Below are 6,553 nucleotides of genomic sequence, written 5' to 3' on the forward strand. Positions count from 1 at the left end.
TACCATCTTCATCTTCATTTGTCCAACTGCCCACAAGCAATTATCAACAAGTCCTGTAGTACTTACAAAGTATGTCTTGAGTCTGGCTACTGCTCCCTTCTTCACTGCTACACCCTTGCCCAAGTGACCACCATCTAGCCTGAACTACTAAGACAATCTTCCAATCAGTCCCAGCTTCCTGTCTTTTTCAGTCTGATCCTTTCTCCATATAGCAGTCTGTGATTTTTCTTTTTTTCATTAATCTTATTTTTTTCATTCAATTTTTGTTTTTTAAATTTTAAATAATTTTTAAAAATTGGAGTCTAGTTGCTTTACAATGTTGCTTTAGTTTCTACTGTACAGCAAAATGAATCCCCTATACATATACATATATCCCCTCTTTTTTGGATTTCCTTCCCATTTAGGTCATCACAAAGCACTGAGTAGAGTTCCCTGAGCTATATAGTAGGTTCTCATGAGTTATCTACTTTATACACAGTCTCAATAGTGTATATAGGTCAATCCCAACCTCTCAGTTCACCCCCCTAGTTGTCCACACATTTGTTCTCTATGTCTGTGTCTCTATTTGTGCTTTACAAACAGGTTCATCTACACCATTTTTCTAGATTCCGCATATATATGTTAATATATGGTATTTGTTTTTCTCTTTCTGACTAACTTCACTCCGTATGACAATGTCTAGTTTCTATCCACGTCGCTGCAAATGGCTAAAATGAAAATTAGATTATGTGACTTCTCTCCGCAAAACTTATATTGGGGTCTCATCACCCTCTGTAATAAAACCCAACTTCTTCTCTTCCTGAAACACAGGGTTCCACAGGGTGTGGTATTTGCCCACCAAACCTCATCTCTGTTCATTTCCTGCCCTTTTCACTCCAGCAGAAGCACGATGGCTGTTTTTCTTTCCATCAAGCACACCAAGCTTGTTTCCATGTTAGAACCTTTGCACCTGCGCTTGGAATCCTCTTCCTCTCTATTTGCATACATGTGTCCTCGTCACTCACGGCTTGGCTCAAATGAGAGTTCTTAGAGATTCTGTGCTGAGTAATCTACTAAATCAGCTGTGTCTTTCCCCATGTTCTGTTATTCTCCACCACAATATTCTATACTAGCATTTTATAGCATCACTTATAAGGGACGGAAATCTCATTTACTGACTGATCACTCAGTCATCACTCTGAATGTAAACTCTTGATGTCAGAGCCTCAGGCTGTCTTATGATCTGCTGTATTCCCATTATCTGAAACAGTGCCAAATATTCATCAGCAGTAAATACTCCATAAATGTTTGTTAACTGATTAATTACCCCATGTTTGTTCTGAACAAACATTTACCTCTTCTGATCTCAGTTCCTTCAGTATTAAAATGAGGAAGCCTAGAGAAGACAATACCTGAAATTCCTTCTGGATCAGTCTGATAACCTACAGTAATTACAGGAAAAATCTTGTTGCATCAAAGATTTGTATCTACTGAAGAACATTCATTCATTCATTCAACAAGCTCTTTTTGAGCGCTGACCATAAGCCTGGGACTGTTCCAGGCATCGGAGGCCAAGTCATAGCCATCAAGGTTCTAGCACATAAGTCTCAACAGACAAACAGAAAACCTATAAAGTTAATGCTATCCTTGTTTTCCATCTGCTTTTCTACTGATACTTTCACAACAGCCTTCTTGGTACTGCTTAGTTTATCAACACTGGGCTCCCTCTTACCATGGTTAATTTCCAAGACTTCTAGGATTAAGTGACATAATTTATGTGGCTATAACTTTAATAGCACCATGTAAAACATAGCCATTAAGGCTGCAGAACTCCTGCCAATCTGATTTAGCTCTAATCCAAACTCTGCCATACTTCCAAATTTAATTGCAGCCCAACTTACACTAAAATTTAAAATTTTATGAATCTAATTTTTTTAAAAATGAGATCAATAAGGAACTAAAATTGTAAACATTCAGGTAGTAACACGTACAGGACTGCTAATTCTCTTGCCAATATTTGAGACAGATGACTTTAAATTTGAATTGGAATTAGTGTACATGGAGAGCCAATCATTAATCAAGTGTCTAGAATGAAAATAAATCACTTTTAAACATGACTGTAGAGAATGAAAAATGATTAAGAAAAGTAAAGCAAATTATTATATATTGTGCTAACTGCCATTTGTTGGCATAGGCTACAAATCACTCATAGAAAGCAATGTCTATTTATATTTGCTTTAATCATTTATATAAAGAGATTTAGTATAGCTACAGAATGTTTTAATCTTGCATACAAGTACTATATGTAAAGAATATATATTGGTCAAAATGTTTTTGGTTTGAAAGGAAGACAGAAACCCAATTCAAACTTAACCAAAAAAAGGGGGGGATTATTTAGTGTTTCATGTAACTGGGAAAGCCAGAACTCAACTAATAGAATGTCATCAGAGAACTCTTTTGTTTCAATCAGAGGCTCTCCTTCTGGTGAACAAATGTTCACTAGCTGCTTCATTGGCTATGCCAAAGCCTTTGACTGTGTGGATCACAATAAACTGTGGAAATTCTGAAAGAGATGGGAATTCAGACCACCTGACCTGCCTTTTAAGAAACACATATGCAGGTCAGGAAGCAACAGTTAGAACTGGACATGGAACAACAGACTGGTTCCAAATAGGAAAAGGAGTACGTCAAGGCCGTATATTGTCACCCTGCTTATTTAACTTATACGCAGAGTACATCATGAGAAATGCTGGGCTGGAGGAAGCACAAGCTGGAATCAAGATTGCCAGGATAAATATCAATAACCTCAGATATGCAGATGACACCATCCTTATGGCAGAAAGTGAAGAAGAGCTAAAGAGCCTCTTGATGAAAGTGAAAGAGGAGAGTGAAAAAGTTGGCTTAAAGCTCCACATTCAGAAAAGGAAGACCGTGGCATCTGGTCCCATCACTTCACGGCAAATAGATGGGGAAACAGTGGAAACAGTGGGCAACTTTATTTTTCTGGGCTTCAAAATCACTGCAGGTGGTGATTGCAGCCATGAAATTAAAAGATGCTTACTCCTTGGAAGGAAAGTTATGACCAACCTAGATAGCATATTCAAAAGCAGAGACATTACTTTGCCAACAAAGGTCCGTCTAGTCAAGGCTATGATTTTTCCAGTGGTCATGTATGGATATGAGAGTTTAACTATAAAGAAAGCTGAGTGCCAAAGAATTGATGCTTTTGAACTGTGGTGTTGGAGAAGACTCTTGAGAGTCCCTTGGACTGCAAGGAGATCCAACCAGTCCATCCTAAAGGAGATAAGTCCTGGGTGTTCATTGGAAGGACTGATGCTGAAGCTGAAACTCCAGTACTTTGGCCACTTGATGTGAAGAGCTGACTCATTTGAAAAGACCCTGATTCTGGGAAAGATTGAGGGCAGGAGGAGAAAGGGATGACAGAGGACGAGATGGTTGGATGGCATCACCAACTCGATGGACATGGGTTTGGGTGGACTCCGGGAGTTGGTGATGGACAGGGAGGCTTGGCATGCTGCGATTCATGGGATCGCAAAGAGTCAGACACGACTGAGCGACTGAACTGAACTGAACTGAGCAGCTCAAGATTCATGACTTACCAGTTTATCAGCCCAAGGGGAAAGGGAGCAGTTGTTTTCCTTTAAATTTTTTTTTTATTAATTTATTGGCTCTTCGTGGCTGCCCGGGCTTTTCTCTAGTTGTGTTGCGTGGGTTTCTATAGCTTCTCTTGTTGCAGAGCACAGGCTCTAGGGCATGTGGACTTCAGTAGGGGCAGCTCCTGGGCTCTAAGGTCCAGGCTCAGTGTTTGTGGTGCATGAGCTTAGTTGCTCCACAGAACGTTGGATCTCCCTGGATCAGGGATCGAACCTGTCTCTCCTGCACTGGCAGGTGGATTCTCCTGAGCCACCGGGGCAGCCCAACAGTTCTTTTTCAGTAGCTACAATAGAGAAATCCTGGGCAAGATTCTAACTGGCCCAGTTTGGAAACAGACTAACAAAATGTATTTCAAAGGCCCTCATACTCTTTCTTCTTCAGAACTGTTATTCTTGCAGTGAGCTAATGTTGGCTAAATTTTAGGAGAATGTAATCTGATTAAATTGATCCACCTTAAGGTGTTTAAAAGTGATAGCTTTATCATTTACAACTTAAATGAAATGATAATTGGTGCAATGTCAAAATAAGAAAAGGAATTTAAGGCAGTGTGGATGAAGACAGTTTTAATTGGGTTCCAAAAATTATGCCAATGTGGAAGGACACATTCTTTCAAACATAAGGCATAGAAATCTGGACATCTCTGTCCTACTCACACTATTTGTGAATGCAAAGAGTATTGGGAAGATGCTGTGAGAAGGGTCTGTCCTTGGTTCAGGCAATAAAGGATACATTGTCTGTAGAGAACAAAAAAGCAATAATAAAACTAAGTCAGCTCTTTTTCCTGCCCAGTGCCTACAGCAGCCACAGCTTGTGCTTCCGAGAAGCACCTGAAGCCCATATCAGCTCCAAAGCTTTCGATGCCGGATAAACTGACTGGTGTGTTTGCTCCTCATCCATCTACCAGTCCCCACAAACTAGGGAATGTTTGCCCCTAATCATTTTCCTAAGGAACAGACTCAAGTATGCCCCAATAGGAGATGAAATAGAGATCTGTATGCAGAATTTCATTAAGAGTGATAGCAAGGTCTGCACCAACATAACTTACCCTGCTGGTTTTATGGATGTCATCAGCACTGATAAAACTGGAGAGAATTTTCACCTGATCTATGACACCAGTGGTTGCTTTGCTGTTCATTGTATTACACCTGAGAAGGCAAGGTACAAGCTAGGCAAAGTGGGAAAGATCTTTGTGGGGACAAAAGGAATCCCTTATCTGGTGACCCATAATGCTTGCACCATCCGCTACCCTCGATTCCCTCATCAAGGTGAATGACACCATTCAAATTGACTTGGAGACTGGAAAGAGTACTGATTTAATCAAATTTGACACTGGTGCATGGTGACTGGAGGTGCTAACCTGAGAAGAACTGGTGTGGTCACCAATCAGGAGAGACATCCTGGTTCTTTCAATGTAGTTCATGGGAAAGATGCCAATGGCCACAGCTTTGCCACCTGGCTCTCAAAAACTTTCATTATCGGCAAAGGCAACAAACCATGGAACTCCCTTCCCTGTGGAAAGGGTATCTGCCTTACCATTGCTGAGGAGAGAGGCAAGAGACTAGAAGCCAAATAGAGCAGTGGATAAAATGATCCCTGGGTGACATGACTGGAAAAGTCTTTGTACTCAGTTAAAGATAATACCACATTAAAAAAAAAAAAATGGCTAAGTCGTTTTGGTCTTCCCTGGTGGCTCAGACGGTAAAGAATATGCCTGTAATGCAGAAGACCTGGGTTCGATCCCTGGGTCGAGAAGAGCCCCTGGGGGAGGGCATGCAACCCACTATTCTTGCCTGGACAATCCCATGGACAGAGGAGCCTGGCAGGCTACAGTCCATGGGGTCGCAAACAGTGGGACATGACTGAGTGACTAACACTAAGTCAGCTTGCATTTTCGAATTATCATGTATAGGGATTCTAAACAATTTCAGTGATGTAATATCCATCCCCACCTTGATGGAGCAGACCCACTGTTAACTGCATCTCCCTGGAGTTGCTTGTCAATACCTCCTCCCATCTCCTGATACAAGCACACTGCAGTCGAAGTCAGAGCACTGGCATATTACTTTTCACAAGTATTGCTACCCAACTAGGAGAATTAATGCACTATATAGAAAAGAGGGAACTGAGACTGCAAAAGCAAACAATCAAGAGATTATGCTTTACAAATTGGATTATAATTAATGTCTAACTGTGCATTATAAGCAGTTAGTATAAGCTCGTAATATAAAATAATTGAATTAGTCCCCCAAATAAATTCAACAGAAAAGTCTGTTCTGGAAGAGTAATTCATTTGTCAGCTGAGCAAAAGAAGCTTATAAGCAATAGCTGAATACTGCCAAACGACTGTTAAACTAATTTAAAGGCAAGCATGTGAATTTGATTTGGACCAGAGTCTCTGTCATTTCCTTCATTTTCGTGTAGCCCCAGCCCAGCACGGAGTATCATAGCTGGTCCAGCAGGTGGCACTCTTCTCTTTGTGCACTTGTATTAAACTAACCACTTGTCCAAGTACAAGGTAGTCTGGCCTTCAGAAGAACCCTATAATCTGTTTATTTATGGCAATAATACAGTCACAGATTTTTGCAAGAGTAACTATGTTGGTCTATTCTTTCTCAGTTTTCTTTCTTAAATCAATCTGCTCTTCCCCAGTAGCATATTAGACACCTTCTAACCTGGGGAGCTCATCTTTCCATGTCATACCTTTTTACCTTTGCAAACTGTTCATGGCATTGTCACAGAAAGAATACTGGATTGGTTTGCCATTCCCTCCTCCAGTAGCTCGTGCTTTGTCAGAACTCTTCATTATGACCTCTTCATCTTTGGTGACCCTGCCCAGCATGGCTCATAGCTTCACTGAGTTATGCAAGTCCCCTCAACCACAACAAGGCTGTGATCCACG

At 40.7% G+C, this 6,553-nt stretch overlaps 1 pseudogene; it reads left to right on the top strand.

Moving 5' to 3' along the window:
• Nucleotides 1–5,239, top strand: part of LOC120880441 — a 57,777-nt pseudogene extending 52,538 nt beyond the window's left edge.
• The last annotated feature ends 1,314 nt before the right edge of the window (nt 5,240–6,553 follow it).

The sequence above is a fragment of the Oryx dammah genome, unplaced genomic scaffold, assembly GCF_014754425.2.
Source record: "Oryx dammah isolate SB20612 unplaced genomic scaffold, SCBI_Odam_1.1 HiC_scaffold_21, whole genome shotgun sequence".
NCBI lineage: Eukaryota > Metazoa > Chordata > Mammalia > Artiodactyla > Bovidae > Oryx > Oryx dammah.